The sequence below is a fragment of the Argiope bruennichi genome, chromosome 8 (assembly GCF_947563725.1).
Source record: "Argiope bruennichi chromosome 8, qqArgBrue1.1, whole genome shotgun sequence".
NCBI classification, from domain to species: domain Eukaryota; kingdom Metazoa; phylum Arthropoda; class Arachnida; order Araneae; family Araneidae; genus Argiope; species Argiope bruennichi.
The window spans coordinates 44,676,845-44,700,844 of NC_079158.1; the positions used below are offsets into that span (position 1 = coordinate 44,676,845).

Here is a 24,000-nt window from a genome sequence, read left to right on the forward strand (position 1 = left end):
TTTAATATACGTTTATACAACTACGAATAGTATTATTATAAATAGTTTTGAAATTTTTTGCTAAATAATTTGAGCGATTCTGCATCAGAGAAGCGAAAAAGTTCAATGACTATTATAATTCGCCTTAAAAATAAAAAAATAACATATCCTTTAGAATTGAGTTCTTTAAATTAATCTATATGCCTAGAAAATTGCTACAAGTTTCTAGAAATTTTATAGGAAAAACACAGTTACTTCTCAAGAAGTAAACATAAAAAAACTATACCTTTTTTTCATGGTTTCAATTGAAATTCATTAAAAAAAAAAAAACGGTATTCCTTTAAATCTTACCCATTATATGTTCGAAAATATCATTACCTTTAAACAGATTAAGTAATTAAAAGAAAGAAAGTTTATTGTGAATTACAAACAAAAAAAAATATATATAAAATATTTTTCCATGCGGAACATTATGAAAGCAAGACAACAGAATTAATACTTCAGCTTCTCTGTCAAATATTTCCGCTGTCTATAAGAAAACAAAAATGGTAGATTGATATAAAAATAAAAATTAATGACTGAATGTTTTTATAAACAGTCATCTAAGATTTTGTAATTAAAGAATTATTTTCTGGAAAATAAAGAAAGAGCAAAAAATGCAACCATATAAGCTTCCATTCAAAGTCAACTATAATCATCTAAAAGTTATAAAACTATAAAATAGAGTTTATCCGAAAAAGCATCTTAATCAACGAATCAAAATATCATTTTTCTAAAAACACATGCAGATAAACAAACAAATACACAAAACTATAATTTCCTACCCCAAATTTTCAGATAGAAGCCATTTCTTAAGATGAGAATTCGATGGAACTTGGCTGAGAAATTTTTCTCTGCTGCAAATAAAGTTTCGCTTCAAAGCCAGCTTAAAAACTATAATCATCTGGCAACAGAAAATAAGATTGAACTTCAAAGAATAACAACTTCTTCAAAATAGAGCTGTTGATTCTTTCTGGCAATTATAACTGAAACTTTAAGGTAAGGTAAAGAAATAAACAGAGAAATGCGAAATCTTTTCCTGGCTACGGTTCAAAGATCTTCAAAAATATTTCTCATTAAAAACGAGAATTAGATGGAATTTCTTGGGTAACATTAATATTGCATTACCATCGTTCATGTATATTTTCTGACTGACATTACCAATAACAAATTGGTGAACTTTAGCGGAATCGAAAATCCCAACTTCATTAATCTATGATTGAAAATTATTAAATGATTATTTTAGAATGATAAGATATGAGATTTGAAAAAGATCAAAGGGAAGAAGAAATTTTTGAAATATTTAAATTTTATTTTCTCCATGAAAATGAATACAATTCCGTTGTCAATCTTTTTAAATGAAGATATTAAATAGTATTTCAAAATTTCTACCGTTTACTTATTAGAGGCTACTTTATTTAGTAGACGAATGAAAATATTTATTAGGCTGTTAAACTAGTACGACATTTTCACCTCCCTCCCCCACCATTACAAAGCTATTTAGTCTGTTTTTCGAGGGAGGGGGTTGAAATTAAGATATTCAGGGAAATGTATCCACAAAAAAAGGAAAAGAAAAACAGTTTATTGGTTTTAAAATATTTATAGTGCTACTTAGTATGTGATACCCGACACCAACATACAATTACCTTGAACTTTTCATTTCATTTTCGGTAATTGGTGTAAAAAATTGCGACATGCCTGATTAAAAATTAAGCACTCTGCAAAGTAGATTATGGGACCGAGAGCTACCAAATTTTGCACATAGTTACTTTTTGGTTTGTAAATGCTTAAAAAGAAAGAGAAAAATTAGATTTTTCTCTTTTGATCGAAATGTAGATGATTGAAATTGTGAGATGTTACATCAATAACTTCAGTCGTATAAATTCAATATTACATAATTTTAAAATTAAAAATAAAGGCTTTTAAATGATATTAAGATTATAATCGATTAATTTTTTTCTATTTTTACTTAAAAAATGGGAAAATTAAATAATTTTTTTTAAAAATATTAAATTATTTTAAATATTATTTAAAATTATTGAAATTTAAATAACAATTTAAGTACATTTTAAAACAATACTTTTCAGTATTTCATTTATTAGATTTATACTCGAGCATGTTACCATGGTAACTAAATTCGTTTTTTTCTGAGCGCGCATATAATTAAAAGCAAATGTTGCCAATTCAATATAATAAAATATAAAGAAAAGAATCAAGCGCAAAACATTATCATGCTATAGTGCCTTGAACTGAAGGTTGAAGTATCCTTAATATTTTAAAACACATTAAAATGTTTTAAAAAACATTTTGTAAAGTTTTGTGTTTATAAGATATCGTTTTCTATAAAAAGCTGGAACAAATTGCAATTATCGATATATATAATCTTCTACTGGCATTTGTAACACTGGGAAGAGCTACGTTTTAGTTAATATCTTTATCGGATTCGAAATCCCTATTTCTATTCTGGCATCTAGCAACTATGACATGTTTTTTTTAAATGTTCAAATTGATAGATTTATATTTAAGCGAATAAACCTAAGCATGAATAAATGGTGAAGGTCAATGATCTGAGATTCGGATTTGTTTATATTCTTGCTAATTCATTATATTCTGCATTTAAGAACTAAATTGAAAATTATTTGTAATATTTTCTTTCAGCATCATTTTTTATTTCATCATCGTTTTGGAGGTTTACTGCAATTCAGTGGCCACCGGCCGGGGCCTTTAGCTGCATTCAAGGAAGAATTTTGGCTTGAAGTGGGTGAAATTCCGTGGAATGCATAAAGACATGTACAATGTGCAATGCAAAGATTAATTTTAAACTGAATGAATGATAAGATATTAAGAAATTAGAAAAAAATTACAATTAAAATAAAGGTATAGTAAAAATTTATTTTAAAAATGAAAGTAGGAGTGATATATCATTTTTATTATGTATTTGGCATTGCTTTTTTTTTCTAATAGTGGAACTTTTTTGTTTTGTTTCAAGAGATTTTAATGATTCATTTTGATTTGAATGTACATTATGGGAAGAGAAGATCTCATTGCAAGAAAACAAAACTTCTTACGTCACTATATATTTACATCTACAAATAATAAGGGGGGGGGGCATAGAATAATTCTTCCTGTTTGGAGGCATCTGCAGCTAAAACAAACAGATCAATGAAATGAAAGCACAATTCATATACAGACTGTGGAAGTCATGGAAAACTGAATTCCGCAGAAAAAAAAAAATAGGACCAGAAGTTGCCGATAGGGAAAATACTGGCGCTGTGGGACAAGAGTTATGAATGAAATCATAAAATCACAGAAAAAAATCTTTCATTAATCAGCATTAGGGACCCCTGGACGCAATGCAATATTTTCAATATTCTGACCTTCAGACTGCGTACAACTGTTGAGTGTAAACTGTCAGTTTCCATGTTCATACCAACCCATTTTATGTTCTTTTTCAAGATATGCAGGTTTGCTTAAGAGTAACCACAGCATCACACTGTCTAGTGTAGAACAGTATTATTATGTCGTTAACAGACATGCTTTAACAGTTTTAAAGCATGCAGAGGTAAGATAGGGCCCATATTAAACACACATCAACAGTTAATCAAGAACAACAGCCAAGAACACATCAACAGTCATGAACGAACTGCTAACAGGTTTTTTGTTCTTCCCGTTTTACAAGGAATGCATGGCGCTGCTGTCACGCACCCACTAGGAATTTTACATAATCCATGTCGATATGAATATTTCTTCATTACGTGACAGCAGCGCCAATATTTCCTCTATCGAAAACTTTTAGTACTTTTATTTTCGGAATTTATCTTCCCATGCCTTTCACAATCTGTATATGAAATTTGTACAAGCCTCCAAACAGAGAAAATTATTTTATGGCCACTCTGTATATATATATATATTTCTTAAGCACTCTGCCAATGTCCATGAGATTTTCTACAACAACTTTCGTCAGTTAATCTGTGACAATCATATCCAAGATAGACAAGTACATCTTGTGGTAGCAAAAGACAAATGCAGATGAGAGTAACTTACTTAAACGCAACCACACTTATGTGCAATACTAACAGTTTGCTCAACTCTTTGGAAAGCATGCTACTGGCGGAAGTGGCATGCTCAGTGAACACGTAAACTTTCTCCTCCGGAAATAGCGAGAGAACAAGAAACACTTTTGTTCGAAGAGGGAGGAATGCCAGGGAGGCGCTGGACTGTGAATTCATATATTGCACCAAGGAGCAGGGGTTCTGCAGACAGACCGGAACAAACGAGGGAGAAAAATCTCTTGACAGGGCGTTGTTCCTTTTTCGCACCTTTCTTTTTCGATATCCCTTTCGGGATGAAGCTTCTGAACCTTGAAGGAAATGGTGGAGATAGTGAAAAAAAAGTAATGATATAAGATTCGGTTCGGATAGTATCTGTTTGAAAAGAAGGGGGTGGTGGGTGGGGTGGAATTCCATCTGAGTTTGTTTTATTTATGTTTACAGTTTTGTAGCTTACTGTTATTGACATATAAACTTTAATTTTAACAAGCTTCAATTTAAAATCAAATGCTTCTTGTTTGTGAAACTTGAAATTGGTAAACAATTTTTCAACTATTTCCTAGCGCACCGCGATTTTGAAAATTTTGCACAATGCTGTATGTATTCTTAAAGATAATACGATGATTTGATATGTTCAGAAATATAAAATAAAAATATAGAATAAAACACTGACGTTGAAAGGGCAACATGTTCCATCAATTTATTAAGTTATTCAATTTCCATCATGTTCATGTCCCATCAATCTTTCAATTATAGACAAGTTATTTGTGTTCCATCAATTATCAACTTTATATGTCAATCAATTAATTTATTATTGAATTAATTAATTGAATAAGATTTAGGAATTTAAAATTTTATATCGGAAAATATTTAATAAAAAATGAAAAACTTATTTTAAATGAATTGAAAGAAAAAAATCAATTAAAGATGATAAATCAATAATCTTCTTTAATAAATCAGTTATCACACTAAATGAAGATTTTTGCAAATTTAACGCATTAATGATAATTCAATTTTATATCAAAAATAAAATAAATGTTTCGAGTGACTGAATACTTTTCACATCGTCTTAGGTATTCATGAAAACATTTAAAAACTCCTAATCAAGCTATAAAATATATAATTCAGAGAAAAAATAAAAAAAAATCATTACAGATGGCAACAAATTCATAACAGACTAATCGTTATACCGTAGTTCATCCTCCAAGTAGAGTTCAAGGTAGATTGAAATAAAATAGATTATTAAAGAATTAATGAATGAAGTGAAGATAATGAATTCTAACGGCAGGATTGATAAATGATTAATGGAATTTATCGATAAAATGATACAAGCAGATAATAAAGGTCGCCAACTGAATTACTTAAGTGAAAAAAGATAAATTGACAAATAAGTTTTTAAATATATTATTTTTATAAATTTATTGAATGGGTTTTTTTTTATTTCGACAATTTTTTATTTTTAAATCTTAAGTTTATAATTCATATTTACTATTAAGAAATCTAGAAAAATTTCTCTAAAACTTAATATCAGCATTGAAGTTCGATTAAAAAATTGAAAACAATTTTTCACCTTAAAAGTAAACTCTAAAATTCGGATGTTCTTAATTTATTATAAGAAACCATAAAATATATGACGAAGAATGAAATAAATTCCAAAAGGCTGTTCATTTCCTTTGTCTATAAGAACATGAAAAACAATTGTATAATACCCAATTCTCCTGTGGCCTAGTACTATTAGAACTGAAATATCAACTCCAATCAACTCCACATTCAACAATAAAATAAAAATGTCAGAATAACAGCGATAAAAAAAGATTGATCGATTGTCCGAATCAATCAGCTACATAGAAGGAATATTTCAAATTGAATTGCCTATAATTTTTAACATGAAAAAAATTGTCTTTTATTCAAGGATAAAAAAAATTATCCTTGAACATATATTTATATTTATAAATACATATATTTATCAGTAAAAAAGAAGAAATAAAACAGCAGTTATTAATTTCTCTTCAGATGTTCTTACAATCTTGTTAAAAATCAGACGATTTATTACAAAAAAGAATTTTTACTTTTTCGTATGAGGAAAAAAAACCATGTAGAGAAGTTTGAATTGAAAGACAAGTATTCAGAAAAAAATTCAGAAGGTAGTTGAGAAAAAAAATTCAATTGAAGTTTATTTAAGATAGATTAATAATCTGGTACTTTTACTGTACCAGATTTCTTTTTAAAATGGCTGAATTTTAAGTTTAAACCATAACTATAAAAAAAAGAATACGTACTTTAAAAACAGTGTAAGAAGATAATATTCAAATTGTTTTTGGACTAAATAGGTAATTGAAAAAAAAAAGCAATTAAGGAAATTATAAATAATATAAAAGAATGCTAATGGATTCTTAAATCTCCTGGTATTTAACATTTATTTTGCGGAAGTACTTTTTAGCGTCAGTCAGATGAATCAGCAACATTTCATTTCAAGAAGCTATGCTTTGTTTCAATTGATAAACTAATGAGTTTGTGAAAAACCATGAAATGCAAACTTTAAAAGAATTCTAAAACAATATGAAATTTCGATTCCTAAACATAAGATCATTGCATTTTGTATTGAAAAAAAATGTTGATATGATAAGGAAATGTTTCCATAATTAAATGGAGTTTAGAAAGAAGTACTTATCGAACATATATTTATCTTTAGAAGTACTTATAATTAGCGTACTGTTTCGAACATAAATTCCTTCATTGAAAATAGCCAAACCTACCCAACCAATTTTGAATTCAAAAACTATGTCCCTCTAATTTTTATGAAAAATCATATATACGATATGAAATATTTGAATTTATTTGAGGTCTTGTAAAATATGAAGACCATTATGTAAAAAAAAGATAAATATGACTGGATAAATGTAGGATTAATCTGAAAGGACAATTATTTACCCTGTTTACGTGGCTTAGCTCTGTGTAACTCTGTGTAATTAAAAAAAAACAATTTAATCCATTTTTCAAATGTAGCGATAAGTAATCGGTTAGCTAAAAATTCAGTAACAAATTCGAAAGTGAAAAGAATTGAATTAAACACAAACACTAAGTTGTAGCGGTATCATAACTCTACTACTTTCTCTTTTGATACAACAGACGGCGTTACTTTAATAACATCAAGGTATATTTCCCATGATCGTTCTTGGGGGTCATTATTAGATTGTATTCTAAGTGAGTGTCATGTATTTTCGTGTTCCTGTTTGTTTTATCTTGTAAAATGTGGAATTTAGAAAATAATTAAATAAATGTTCCTATAACTCGATTATTTTCATCTAACTCATAATGAAGTTATTAAGAGTCTTTTACTATGTAAAATAATTACAAAACAACAAAATTAATTAAAAAAGAAATTTGCTCGGAGAGAAGACGTTTTCTGCTCTTTGAAAATCCAAACTGAACACTGAGGTTGTTTCCTAGCAGGTTCGTTGGCAGTTTCTGCAGACATTTGAGGATGTTGTCTAGCGTTTGGTTACACATATAAGTAAAAATTTAGAGCCAGTGAACAAGCTTCTTACAGTTAGAATTTTCATAGTGTATTAAACGCACAGGAAATACACACTGTTAAAGAATGTGTTCTCAACCCATTTCTGAAACGAATATTTTCCTCAGTAACTTTTGTAGGAAAAAAAATTGGAATTGAAATTAAAATAAATAAATTATAAAAAAATAATAAATAAATATAATAAAAATAATAATAAAAAATAATAAAATAATAATAAATAATAATAAAATAATAATAATAAATCTTGAATATTTAAATGTTCATTAATCTACTGCAAATAAAAAAAGAATTATTGTAGCAATTGCATTAATCTTTCTTCTCTTTTGGATAATAGATGTCGATGCCTGATTAGGTACGCATCCCATAGTGCATTGTGATTGTAAATATACTGTGATGAGTTTAGTTTAGTTATATTAAAGTCCCTTTTGAAGCAACACTAGGGCTATTTTGGGACGGACCTCGTAATTTTGAACCGCGGTCAGATGACGATACTGTGATGAGAGGCTGTTCTGTTCAAGTGCGCGCGTTAGTGTCTTTGTGTTTGTTTTGTGTGAAATGTGATCATTAAGGAAACGCTCCCGAAAACATACGTCCAGTTGCTTTCACTGCACGGATCATAATGATTTTCATTCTACCATATTATTAGTTAAGAACTGTGTTCTAGAATTATTCTTGCAATTCAGAACAACAACTTCCAAAGCTATTTTCTATTTAAAACTTAATTGTAATAAATCATAAGACTATCCACAGCGTAACTTATGCAGAAAATAATAATGTTTATGAGTCAAAGACGATATGCTTATTCAAACCTATACTTTTATGCGCTAGATGTTCTAATTCACTAAGAAAAAATATGTTCTTAAAGAATTTCTGTAAGGAATCAGACGTCGATTCCGAAACTCAAAACTCGTACATCCCCTAATCTGTAAGGTGAACAATAACCTTCTGTCAATAAGAAAAGAAGAATGATCTGATAAGAATAGGGTTCCGTAATTATGCGGTGTGATCCAAAAGAACAACTTCGGAAACTATTTTCGCAGAAAAACCTAGTTTAGAAAGCCAGCCTGCAGCTGCCTAGAGCCTTTTCTGGAAAAAAAGATGAGATAGATTTGGAAAGAATTGTATGGATCATGACGAGATATCACATTCTTTCCTATCAGATCGTACGTCTTGCTGGTATTGCCAGATCGATCAGGAGGTTGTTGCATTAGAGAGATGGAAGTCTTTCACCAATATTAGGTTTCTTTTCCCGCCAAACGAACTTTTTTTTCTCTCCCAGGTTCCACCACAAAAAGAAGAAAAGAAAAAAAAAAAAAATCTTTGGCTCAAACGTAGTTTGTTTCAGAATTTGAAAGAAAGAACTTTTTCAGAAATGTTCGTTTATTCTTTTGAAATTCGATGGATATACGGTTCCGAGTTCGTGTAAAATAGAAGGTCAGACGAGAAAAAGAAAACGATATAAAAAAAAGTTGGCAAACCATTTCTTATCTCACCTGCCATTTGGAACGAGTTCTTTTCTTTCCCAAAGACTTTAAAAAGTTTTAAAATCAAAAAATAAGATTCTGAAAGAAAAATAAGAAGCAATGTGTTTTATATCTAGAATCCTCCATTTGCTATTCTTTTTTTTGAGGCCTATGACTACGATTAGCATCATTAAGGTCAACTCGAAACTTTTTTCAAACAAATGACTTCTTCGATGCATTTTTTTCCCAGCATTCCATTTAACTTTTTGTCGGAAAACAGCATTTAAGTATTTTTCTAAGAAAACAATTCTAGACAGATTAATTTCTAATCTGATATTACTAGAAACATTAATAGATTAGGTTACATAAAATTAACTTTAGGTATGACGATGATACAATAAGTTCAAATATTTAAATAATATTTGCACGACACATTATACAATGGAAAACCAAGTTTAACTCGGCAGTATTTTTTAAAATTTCTTTTGAGAAAATATTTAAAAGCGAATCGGATACTGTTAACATATGAATATTTTTCACTCTTACCTACATATAAACTGGTCATTTAAAAAAAATGAATGCACTTAGTTTAATACGTTATTTGAAACAATCTGCTGTATTACAGTATTCATTTCGCCCTTTATCTATTATGACTTATATTTTTTAACCTTAAACTCGGTTTTACCATGGTGAATTCGGGCCCCAGATGGACATTGGATATGACATTGTAGATAGGGAAAGGCTCTAGTAGTTAGTTATAAAAAATGTTTTCTTTTGTTTAGAATCACGTTTTTTCCAGGAAAGGCATCTATATAAATAAACTTAAAGTAAAAACAATAAATATAAAAACACAAGTAAAAACATAAAGCGAAAATCGCGACTTGAACCGAAGACTCGCAAAACATTCATCAGCTAGGCTTCTCTGACCACTATACTGCAATGACAACTTTTCGAATTGGGAGTTGAATATACTTATTCTAATAGTTATTTATATAAAAAAAATTGTGTGTGTGTGTAAAACAGCGTTTTTTTTCCTGTAAAGACATTTATGTCGATAAACTTAAAAAGTAAAATCTTATCTAATTATAAAATTTGATAGAAAAAAAAATCAAAAATCTGTACAATATCATAATACTCTATAGCATTCTTCTTGTAAATACAAAATAAATTACGGCATGCATGTTCTTATTTTTGTATTGTATAACATGAAATAACTTTTTTTTGTGCCATTTCATGTTAAAACATAGTATTATAATGCCTTAATACAAGCGAATTCTTATCGCCTCTTTTCTGTCCCGTTTAATCAGGAAATGTTGCTTTGATAACAGAGTTAACCCTTTCTAGGGCCGTGAGAAGTATGATTCCCGCCAAATTTATCAATCTTTGTATGAAATTATGTAGGTTGGCATAAGTTCTGACAAATTTTTTTAGCAAGTCAGAAACTTAGATGCTTCAGTTCTTTATCGCAGACAAAATGATGCGTCTTGATTTGTTACTTAATTATTAATTAACAAAATTAAGTAATCAAATTAAATTTATCTAATAAGCTAAATGAATCCTTTTTCTTATTCTAATTTCAATCCTAAAAATATTTTAACATAATATGACTAGAAAAAAATGGCCCTTTAAAGGGTTAATTGATCTTAATGCTACTCAGGTTATACATTTCACCGTAAAACATATTCGTGAAAAATTTCTTGTTATTTAAATTTTAGTTTTAGTCAATAGATATCTTTGATATGATTCTTTTTTAATGAAGAAATACAAAAAGAAAATCAATGATAAATATAGAAGAGCAAAAAATTTAATTATTTAAGAAACAGAAATGTATGTTTTACCCCTTGAATGCATAACGATGTAAATCAACATCGTATGCTTAAAATCTCGTATAGCTTCATGTAGCAATCTTTGCATAGTGTTTTTTTTTTAATTTTTATTTTACCAAAACTATTTTGTTGTTTCTGAATAGAACTAGAATCTTTGACAGTTTATTTCTTTATCTGTTTTTCAATGTTGTCACTCTAAACGAGTACAATTTGTACAGTTTCATTTCCGAGGGTGTTACGAATTACAATTATTTATATAAAAAGTAATAAAAACATTAAAAAAATGTTTTTTGATCGAAACAAGGTTAGAATAACGAATAATATTTTGTAGATTTGTAGAACTCAAAGAATAATCAATAAGTTTTTTTGAAAATTAAAAAAATCTTATCTGTCCCCCCCCCCCATTTTTCCCATTAACTACACCCATTTCTCTGTGGATTTCAAATTTTATTCATTAAAAATAAAAATCCATACATTTAAGGGTTAATTAGATAGACCAATTACATATAAACTCTGATACTCAAATTTTTTTCAGGTTGTTTAGATTAAGCATGATGCTTCATATGCTACCATTCTATTTACCACGAAAGAGATAATTCCGGATTAAAACATTATTTTCAATATGTAAATTCGATGACAAATAATTATATTTAAATGAACACATGACTCCAATACCTCACAGAAAACAGAATTCATGCCAATGCCACGAACAGATGTACGAAAATTGATTTAGTTGATAAGTTACTCCCCCTAAGAACGACAAAGAAAATTTTATTTTATCAGTAGTATAGAATAAAATTAAATGCTTTAGAGAATAACTACCTGATACAAAAGGCTTGAAGTTGGATTTTATTCTAACTTTATAGGAAGAAAGAAAATATAAATGGTTCGAAATTTAATCTAAATTCCTTAGATTTTACAGTAAATCTTTATGATAGTAGGATTTTAATGATTAAAATGTTAAACAATATATAGCTGTTCTCTTTATTCTTTATTAGTAAATCGCCATTTTCTTTTAGTAAAATAAGTCGATACAAGAATTTATCTTGTACCTTATTTAAACGTAACATATTTTTAACACTATTCAAATTAAAATTAATTTATTAAATGCTTGGTTTGATTACTAACTTATTATTCTTAATTAAAGATATGCATAAAAAGTTCATACTCTAAACACATACGATTTTTTTTAACCGATCGAAAAAATTAATTCTTTTAATAAATTTAATTTTATTAAAAATATACAGGATTACTTTTATATGTTTATTTATACTAATAAATTGAAAAAAAAAAATGTCGTCCCGTCTACATTTCTCCAAATTAAAATAATTAAGAAATAATGAATAATACATTAATTCAGAAATTATTTTATTCTTAAAAAAATACTTAAGACATTTTATTATATAAATTTTTTGATTCGTATAATATATACATACAGCGAAAATGATATTAAAAAAAAAAAAAACTCTCCAGAAGTAAAGTATTTGGATTTTAAAATTCGCAACAATAAAACATTAAAAAAATTTCTGAATAGGTCACGTTTAACAGACATAACAAGTTACAAATAGTAAATTCTGAATTAGAAGAACGTAGTAAAAAGTTACTAGAATAATACAAATACAGAATTACTAATAACGCAGAATAATAAGCAAGTATTTTTTTAAAATAGAATTAACACCAGGTCTATAAAATTATTCTATTAAATATTTGATATTAAAAATATTTCAACTTAAATTTCAATAAAACTATTTTTAGAAGAATATTCAGATTTAGTGTTTCAGAATATTCAAAGAAATAGTGGATTCAAAAAGATGCAATTAGAAGCATTAATTAAATGATTTTTAAGAAGTAAAAATAAATTGAAAAGATTTATAGATATTAAATCATCAAACTACAAAGCAAAAACAATTTATTCTATTTCCAAGCAGCCATCTTGAGTTTCTAAGATATATCAATTACCTAAATGATAACATCATCTTTGTATACATGTCTTCATTCAAAATGGAATAGCGCTATAAAAGATATCTTTCGGTCTCCATCAATATTTACATCTAACTTTTTCATTCGAACTCGGATCTTCTTTACGGTTCAGTCTCATGAGAATTTATTTGTTCTGAATATTTTATTAGGAAAGATACCGAAACAGAATATTTTCTAGAATTGGTATCCATAGTTATGTTTATTGCAACTTCGCTTTCAGATCTTAACCAAAAGAATTCTGTTTAAAAAAGTACCCAATCACAAGAGGAAAACTTTCCACTCCAGTAGCGGTATTAACAAAGATTTATAGTTGGAAAGAGAATCTGCCATCTATCTTTTCATCTCGATATTTCCCGCGCTCAAAGGAATAATACTCTGCAGTCCTAAAAAGAGAGACGATATAAAAAGAGAACTCTCGAAGATATAAATCCACATAACCCAATACCCAAAAAAGCGAATCTAATGAATAAAAGAACTAACTGACAGACAAAACGGTTCGCCGGCCATCTATATCACCAGTATGAAATCTCCCGAGGAATTCTTTTAACTGAACCCACTAGGAATAAAAACTGCTGACGTAAAGAAGTTACATTTTCTCAACAAAGCCTTTTTTATATTTATTATTTTATTCTCTCTCTCTCCTCCCAACTGTGGGTTGTTCTTTAATCGAACGAAACCAAAAGCACGTTCCTGACTGAGATTGCGAAATCGAACCCTTTTGTCAATGGTCATGGACGCTGAGGTGGTAATATCCTGCTGCTTTGGTTGAAACCGTTATTGCGTTCTAGAAGAGGCTATCGGGCTGCGGCAGTAGATTAGATAAGGAATCGGAATGTCTTTTGTTTCAGCTATTAAGCATTAAAGATCTGTGCTTAAGATACTGAATCAGGCGAGGTAATACCGTGAAATAGGGTTTTCTGGAACAGAATAGGTGATTTGTAAGCATTTCGTAAAAGTAGATATTATCTCGAAGATAGTGTTTTACTGTTGAAAAAAACTATTCATGTGAGACATTTCCCAATTCCTGATAATAATAATCAGAAAGAGATTAAATATACGAAAAGTTATTAGAAATGAATTCATATGAAAAACTTGATTTAAAATAAGAACATTTTCTTCTTAATATGTTGAAATTTTGAAAGGATTTCGTGATTAGTTGGAATTAATCTTTTAAGGAAATCGAATTTTTCTTTAATAATCGCAGTTTATTCCCCGATATCGATGTGTATTTAAAAAAATAAGCATAAATAATAAATCGATTTGGAGAAATCAAATTTTTCTAAATTGATTTAGCAATAAACATGTTCTTAATAAGATTAAGAATAATTTAAATTTATTTTATCTTCGTTCAAACGATTTTTTCTTCCTCTTAATGACGTCCTTTTGTTATAATATACAAAAATAAACTACAACAAAGCAAAATTACAATCAACCTTTAATTCTGTAAACATAAAAGATTTTATTAGTCGGCATTAAATAGTCTAGTTAAAATTTAAAACACAATTAAAAAAACATGAAAAAATGGAATAATTCTATAGAAGCTGATTAACATTCTTAGAATTCTAGGTTAGAACAGCATTTTAAAATAATTTTGGGCATGACTAATATACAATATAATAAACCCTCGGTAACATGGCATTGCATCAGTCCGGTGTTTTCAGAGAGACCAATGGGGCAAATGTCAGAGACCTTCTGACTGTATTGAGACTTTCACATTTATTTTATACTATATAATATAATAAGTGTAACTGTATAGTAAACATAGTTTTTACTATTAAAAATGAATCTTTATATTAAAGAATTTTTACTAATCCGGCATTTCCGCTAACCCTCCAGCTGCTTATACCATGATTTCCGCGGGTTGGCAATCGGTTCGTTTCCGATTGCATCTCGCGTTTTTCGTAGTTTTAAGTGTTTATTTTTACGATTACAGAGATTTATATTATATTATATTGTTATCGTTAACATATAGTACACGTTAACTTTGAAGAATATTTGAATTTATTTGGAAACTTCACATCTAAAAAGTGCTTTTAAAAAATTTCGCAGTCAGAGGGTTAAACTGGCAGCCCTTTAATGTGATATTTGCCAAATTATTAAGAGTTTATTGTGCTTAAATTAGCATGTAAAGCAAATGTGTTAGCAAAATTATTAGCATGTAGTTCGCAAAATTATTTAGAAATAAATACACGTCAAATGCAAATTATAATCATAATTTAAAATACGAGTATTTTACTTGGAAAAAGTATTTTTATGTCTTTTTAAAATATGATTCAGACATTAAAATATATTAGAGAGAAAAAGTTTGCAAAACAAATAAATTAACCTAGTTAAAATGAAAAGGAGCAAGCAAATCAATTGTTTTCAATTAGTAATGAATATAAATAAAACATTTTTTTCCATTAGGTCTGCTCGTAAAAATAAATGCGCCACTTTTCGAATAATGATTTGAATTCTATTTATAACTATAATGACACGACAAAACATTTTTATCTGATGAAGAATTTAAAAGAGTAAATCCAATTACAGAAGAACGATTCTTAAAATCCCTTATCTAACATCCATCTTATTCATTAACAAGTTATTATTTTTGACACCAGATGTCACGCTATTCAACCTTTCTTAAAAAAATTAGCATAAACACTGTGTTTGTTGGAATTTATTTAAAAGATGCCAGTTTTTTAGAAACATTATTTTAGAATATAACAAAAAATATGGAAAGTATTTTATATTTTCGTATTAGAAATATAATTAATAAAAACGAATAGCAGTTTCTGTTACATATCATCCGCTTCTTTTTATACTTAAACAAACAAAAAAGATATTTTTAATATTTTTAGTTATGTATACATATTTTATATATTATTTTAACATAAACATAAAACCATATAAAAATGCTACTTAAATGCTCCTTAGTGCTAAAAATGCATAATTACATATCATCCGCTTCTTTTTATATTTGAACAAAAAACAGTTACATTTAATGTTTTTAGTTATGTATAAATATTTATACATTATTTTAACATAAACACAAAACCATATAAAAATGCTACTTAATTGTAGCGTGCAACAATTAAGTAGCATTTTTAAAAATGCTATTTAAATGCTTAGTACTAAAAGTGCTATTAAATGCTAAAAATGTTTCTTAATTACAAATCACCCGCTTCTTTTTATATTTAAACAAACAAAAAAACTTATACTTTTAAATGTATAAATTTATATATTTTATATCCATATATTATTTATATATTATATATATTCATATATTATTTTAACATAAACATAAAACCATATAAAAGTGCTACTTAATTGTAGTGTGCAACAATTAAGTAGCATTTTTAAAAATGCTATTTAAATATAAAATGCTACTTAGTGCTAAAAGTGCTATTAAATGCTAAAAATGTTTCTGAATTACAAATCATCCGCTTCTTTTTATATTTAAACAAAAAAAAAACTTCTACTTTTAAAAGTATAAATTTATTTTATATCCATATATTATTTATATATTATACATATTCATATATTATATATATTCATATATTATTTTAACATAAATATCAAGCCATATAAAAGTGATACTTAATTGTGGCCTGCGACAGCTTAGAAATATATTTTCATTTTCAGACTCAGCAACTTTCACACATAGTGAAATACATCATAAGAGATTAAAAAAGAAAATAAATTATTATTTTAGCGCAGGTATAATAATCATATTTTGATGCAGACTACTGAAACCTTGTCGAGACTCATTTCAAAAAAATATTATCAAGTTCCGCGGTATAATTTTTCTTGCCTTTCCAAAACCAATGTCTGCTTAGGGATGATATTCTTCTTATTCTGGAGATAAAGCTACCCTCTCCAAGCCATCCATTCTGGTTTGATAAACGAGAATTTCTCCAACTGTTTTTCTTCTCGGAATAAAATAGTTCCATGCCATTTATCATCGCCATAAGTAAGAAGTAAAACCTAAGTTCTGACAGCGTTAAAATTGTCTCGTACTCTATAAAAGGACGATTTTATGGCTGAAATGAACACCCAGATAAATTTAAAAAATATCCAAAGTAGTTTTTAATTTTTTATAAAGAAAAAAACTTAGGTATATTTTTATATTGTTTTCTTATTTATTTATTTTTTATTGTCAATGCCCATCCAGTTAACCTAAAAAGTAACCAACGTGATGAAAGATTCTGGATAGTACCTCCTATACGGTTCTTGGGAAAAAGATAATAAATAATAAAATCTATAAATAAAGAAATATAAATAATAACATGGAAATATAATATTAATATCATAGAAACAAAATTAATAAAATTTATCCAACAGAAATAAGGCACTACAAATGCCCACAAAACGCATGTATACAGGAAAAAAAAATCTATTTAGAAAGAAATCCAATGATTACATTACAATTTATAAAAGAAAAAAGAAATTGTCTAAAAAATCTAATTTATTAATGCTTTTTAACGATATCTAGTAAATTATAATTAAAACATACATAGCTCTTTGTGTTTTGTAATTACCGAGTTCATTAGCTCTCGAGTTTAGTTTAGTTTAGTTACATTAACGTCCCGTTTGAAGCAACACTAGGGCTATTTGGGACGGACCTCGTCATTTTGAACTGCGGTCAGATGACGAGGACGACATCCGAGCTGGCACCCCCCTCTCCACACCACACCAGCGGGAGGACGTTTGGTCAGGACGGATTTAACGTGCAACAGACCCCCTTACACGACGGTTCTTCGGTGGAACCGGATCTCGAACCGGAAACCCTCCTCATTAGTTCTCGAATAGTTAGCCAGATAGATTTTCTGTGAATGGACTTCGGTCAAAATATGATAAAAATCTACAAATTTTAACATAATTCCATATACCAAATTTAACCCGTTTAGCTCGAGGCGTTTTTGAGTTAATTTGTTCATGGAGAGACAGACAGACATAATGCCAAAAACATGTTTCTTGAACTGAAAGAGATTTGAAAAGTGGAGATTCGTCAAAAACTCGATTCAAATTTTTTGACAATTACAGTGCTATACTTGTTTACGAGAAAAAAAAAGAAAGTACTATTAAATAAAGTTGCTATAAAGCAGACAAACAAACGGATGCACATTCTTTCTGAATATTTGTGATATAAAAATCGTTAAGTACAGGACAGGTCTTTAATTGATTAAACCAATTACTTTCAACTGAGCCTGGTTCTTGAGGGGCCTCACGTTAATGAGCAGTTTATTCTTGATTCAGTTTAATGGTTTAACCAAATTAGACAGACAAAACAAGTGGCCTAGTATCAGTCCAATAGGCTACAAACGGAAGTGTTTAAAAAAATCTGTTTTTTCTCTATTTCAAAGTTTATTTATAAAAAAAAGAATCAATTAAAATGGTTTTAACGAAATCTGGAATAAATTGATGCATGCAGTCCTTTAGTGCTGCCTGGCTATGGGCTCTGTTTAGATCATCAATTAAAATGATTTTTTTTCTCTTTGTTACTACAAAAAGCCAAGATTCTGCATAGACAGATTATATTAAAATAAAACAATAAATATCCAGGTCTCATTTTGAAAAATTATAAAAATAAATATGCCAAAGAAATTGTCAGCCAGCGTTATTTTCCATTAGCAAGTCCGCGTATCTTTTTTTTTTTAATTCCTACCAAATTAAAAAAAATTAAAAAAAGCATGAGAAGCGAGTATAAATGCTCTTGTGTAAATTTACTGGAGACTAGGCGACCAACTAATATTGTTTTTTTAATTACGGCCATGCTTATAAATATTAAATAAATTAACAGCCATTATTATAAACATTATTAACAGCCATATAAATATTAATAATAAATTTTTGTAATTAACACAGAGCTAAGCCGTATAAAAAGGGATTACTGTGACTGGTTGTTATGCTCATTAATTATACAAATTTTTGTGTAAGAAAATAACGACCAACAAAAGTTCGAAGAATTTTCAAACTGCTGGTAAAAGCTTAGAAATCTTTTCCATCATTTCTTTTAACATTTTGAAATTTCCAGGGTATTATAATATTGTGTTAAAATTACTGTCTATAATGAGTCTTCCTCTAATTTCTTTGACATTAATTGATTCTACAGATTATTGATTGAGCAAATTGTAGTTCACAGATTTCCACCAGTGGTCAACATAAAAGTCAGTGAGTTGATATGGCCGCTTACTTTATTGTAATCGCAGGCTTAAAAATGTTTTTATCGAAATGTCTCAAGAAGAATTAATTCAAGCAAACTTGCTTGTCAATTGATAAGCAATACTAGAAATAATAATTTAGAATTCGTTGGTCAGCAGTTTACATAAGTGCTAAAGTGCATTCACACGGACGAAGTTTATCGATGTTTAACACCTTGAAAATTCCATTTTTCTACACAATTTAATCTTCTTTTCTAAAATCTGAAAGAAGCGGCAAAGAACAACTTACTTTACTGCCCAAACATCTTCTTGAAATGAGTTTCGGAATCTTAGATGAAATAGATTTCGGAGCACCGAAATGAGGGTCAGTTGGTTGTCATGGCAACGACACGCCTATCGATTCAATTCTGTTTGGTGAAGCACCTGTTTTCTTTAATGGAGCTCTCACTAAACTTCTAACTAGTAAATTTAGTTAAGAAAGAAATAAGGGCTTCTGAAGGAGAAAATGACATCTTTATGTTTTGGTTCACTTTTTTTTTCTGCATTTCTTTTTGCTTACGCTTGTTAAATCTAAGGATTAACTCAAGAGGTACTTAATTTAATGACCAGAAAGCAAATAATATTAACAGAAGGCACTTGAAGCTATTTCTTTGCAGCCTCTTTTGAAGCATGTGATGAAGAAAAAGAAAAGGAGAAAAAAAAACCAATAATGAAATGGATTGTTTTTAAAGTGAGAGGATGAATGTTATTTATATGGCTTATGTAAAAAGCCGTAAAATTTGAAAGTAATATAATCCCCGAAAGTACACAATCGATTTTCTTTAAAATAAAAGAGCTCATAAAAGAAGATTAGAAAATATTTTCATAAATATTCATTTTTAATTGTATTATAATGAAACGAAAGTGATCTCTAATTTTTTTCTGGAAGTAAATCATTAATAAGTTTTAATTTAATTAACTTAGTTTAAGGGAAAATATAATTGTCATTTAACACTTTGTAAAAGCAAATAATTTAAACTGAAAATGAGTACTCAAAAATATTTACAAGATTTATCAATTTACTTATTATTCTGAGAAGTGTTCTCTCTTTTGAAAAATTATCGTCTGCAGGCAAAAGTTGAAAGTTTTCATTTCTGATTAATGTAAATTAATTTTTGAATTTAATAAAGTATTGGCGTTCATAAAAATTATCGTTTGCATGTCGCGAAGTTCCGCGAAGGTATCTGCATTAATACATAATTTTTTAAATGAAAGAAAGCTAAATGAAACTTACTAATATTTTAAATAATTTGTATTATCTGCTATTTGATAATAAAATTCGAATTAACACCAAAAAAAATGCAGCTAAAGCGTGTGTTATAAGATGAATATAAAGTATTAGGAAATCATAACAAATAGTGAATCATTCAATTATCAATAGAACCTGTCAGTACGGTAAAAATACTGAAATCGCAAGCATGACCTCTTTTTAAAACTATCTTATATTTATATTACTGACAATACCATCAAAATTTAGTCAAAATATATTTAAAAATTTAGTTAATTTTTAATTCCGATCGGCAGTCGGACATTCTTTCAAAAATTGACCGTTATTGAAACGTTGTTATTACTACACATAATATTCCAAATGCATAAAAAAAAAATTTATAAACGTTCCACAGAGTTTCTATAACAAGTATTAATAATTTGAGAATTTCCGACTTTTCAGTTAAAAAAGTAATAATTTCATACTTAAATATTGCTATATACTTTATTGCTGACGCTATGCGTTGGAAAACCATACTTTTCTGAAAACAATGAATTCTTTCATGAAAACATTCTTTTCTGAAATGAAATGCTATTCAAATAAACAAACTAAATGTTTTAACGTTAAAATGGTCTAATAAAGTATTAAAAATGTGAACAATTTTCACTAAAAAAAATTAAATAACTTAAAGATGAACATAAAATAAAAATGAATTTTCCGAATGCTATATAGAAGTTCTTTCAACAAACTATTCTTTATTTTATAAAAACAATAGAAAGCAAAATCAGAACCAGGAAGTAAAACAAAAAAGAAAAGTTCAGCATTAAATTCGAATCGCATTAAAGGATTTCATCCAACATGTCGTTCTGAACGAATAATCCATGAGTAAATTCCAAGAGAATTCCGTTGCCATGGTGACAAAAACAACTACATCAAAAGCTTACGAATTACGGCATGTTTAAAGATAATGATAAAAATAACTGTTTATCTATTTCATAAGTATGAAGTACATTAAAAATTTATAGAGATTACTGTAACATGTCCATTAAAATGACATTTTTACTTTCATGTTGTTAAATTATCTGATGAAAATGTCAAAAAGTGCGTAAAACAGGGAGAGACATCAAAATGTGGGAAAGCTTTATATTTAGAATCTTTATCGTTTGCATTAGGCGATGTAATAAAAACAGTATCGCTTTACCTACATTTTCAGCTTTTAACATAATTTTATGATGCTTTAGTTCACATTTTAGATAAACTGATAATGGACTTCAACAGTTTTTTTTTCGATGATAAGTTAATTATGTATTTTGATAAAAGGGTAATTTTAAAGCCGATGAGGCCATATTCTATTTGTTGATGAAATTTTAAACTGCGAAATAATCAAATTTATGCTAGCGTAAGAATTATTTTAATGCAATTTTGTACTTTTACAATTAATGAGCAAATATAGATGTTTAATTTTGTTCTAGATCAATTAATTATTCTAAAACTAAAAACTGTTTTCAGAGAAGGGAGGAATAACTAATTTATTCACATTTCACCAAAAGATGGCCACGTTTTTGTTTAATTCTTACAATATGTTTAATTCTTTAACAAGTTATAAAACGTTTAATTCTTTCTTTCAAAGATTCAAATTATCGAAAAAGATTGTCTTTTTTTATACTTATCTACTTTTAGACATCTTTTTATTTATTTTCAATTGTTTAAAGAGATTTACAAATTTTCTTTCATAATAATTTCGTTTCATATATTATTAATTCTAAAAAGTGAAAATGAATGTTGTAGATAAGTTTATTCGTAAAACTCAGTAAATTATACAAGAAATTAAAGAAAATATAACAAACTTAAAATGAAAAAAAAATCTATTATTTATTTTTTGTATTATTTTCTATTTATTATTATTTATTGCTTATTTTTTGTATCTTATTTATTTTTGTATTATTATGTTTTTGTTCGTCAACTAACCCTATTGCCTACGATAATTTTTAGAAGAAAAATATAATCTAATAAACCCTACAGAGAAAACCTTTAATATTAAAATATATTTTTTTTAGTGGTTCTATCTAACAATTTGATATTTTTAATATTGAAGAAATTTTTATTTTATAAATTTCTGCATAAACATATTTCTAATTTTACAAAATAAAGTAATCTTTTGTTCATTTTCCCTGCCTCGGTTATTTATAACAACAAATTATGTTAAAACCTGATATTACTGAAATTTCACACAACTGACGTTTAAATTGTTTATAATAGATTGTTGGCTGAATTTAGATCCGCCATTGATAATAATTTAAATTTAATAAACTAAAAGCAATTTCAGATTTAATTGACTTAAGAATAATGTTTCTTTAGACGATAAAACATTTTGATCTTGAAATATTATTAATTGCTTGAAAATAATATGAATACTCCCAAATATATTTATGAGATTACTTTTGAAGATGCGACTTATAAAATCACTTATTTATGAATATTTGCTGAGATATTCAACGATCAAAATTACACCATAAATGTGAAGAATTTATAAAGATATGATAATATTCTCATAACAGTAAACAAAAATAGATATCGCTCGTTTTAGAATTTCGTGCGGGTGATTTTCCTCAACAAAAGAATGATAAGCAATGAGTGGAAAAACATTCTTGCAGTTTTTTCCAGGAACTATGAATTTTTTTTTACATTAATATTATTTTTTACATTCTAAATTGTAATGATTCTACTTATTATATAAAAAAAATTATGTAAACATTGCATTTTATTTAAATTGTGATAGGTAACTAGTGGATCACCTGACCCAGGACATTTGATGTTTGTTTTACCAGTATTGCTTGAAATATTTAAGGAAAATTATCATTACTTCGTAGTAAGTATTTATATTCCACTTGATGATGAAATGATGGCTTAAAAAAGGCAAAAATAAAACTTCAGTACCAAATCAACAAAAAATGAGTTTTAAAAAAATATTATTTGTTAATTCTACTTTTAGACACAACGTTTGTGGCAACACTAATGAATAGGCGTCCGGTTTATTTATCATTTTCGAGAATCAGAAATTTAATTCTCGGTTAGCAATCGTCTGAATACCTAAGCAATAAACGAGTTAACTTTATGTGAAGTGAAGTTTAAAAAGTTTTCAACTGAAGCTGACAAACATAGCGCACAGTATCGGAAAACATAGTGACTGGCGAAAGCGAGGGAAAGCGAGCAGGAGGGAAAAGCCCCTTAGACGTTTTATTAAAAAAATAAATATCTCCTCTTCCAAATGCTATCTCATCTGTAGTTTGGTGAAATAGAACCTTTTGTTATAATTTAATTTATTATGATTATATTTCTGATTATTTTGTATTTGTATATTGTGAATTTTTTACTAATATATTTTCTAGATATCGTGAAGTTATCTTATTGATGTAAACTATGCCAATATCTCATATTTTGTTTCTTATTAATCTTGTAAAATAAGTACGAAAATAAAAATGAGGAAAATCGTCCGCTAGCAGAACAAATCTCCGATCTTCAGGACAATACTCTAAATTAAATGTATAAGGCATAAAAAAAGAAGAGGATGGTTTTAATTTAAAAAAAAAACTATATGCAGCACATGAGAAAAAACCATTAACTTTTAAAAAACAGCACAACAAAGAAAACATATCTTTAAAAATCTAAGAATTGAAGAGACAAAATCTCAGGTTACGTCTGAAACAAAATCATTTTTTTTAATATATGGAACAGCGCAT

General features: G+C 27.8%; 1 protein-coding gene across 2 annotated transcripts in view; it reads right to left on the reverse strand.

The window, feature by feature from the left end:
- Positions 1 to 24,000, reverse strand: part of LOC129980931 (uncharacterized) — a 259,342-nt gene that overhangs the window by 124,584 nt on the left and 110,758 nt on the right. The window lies entirely within an intron of this gene.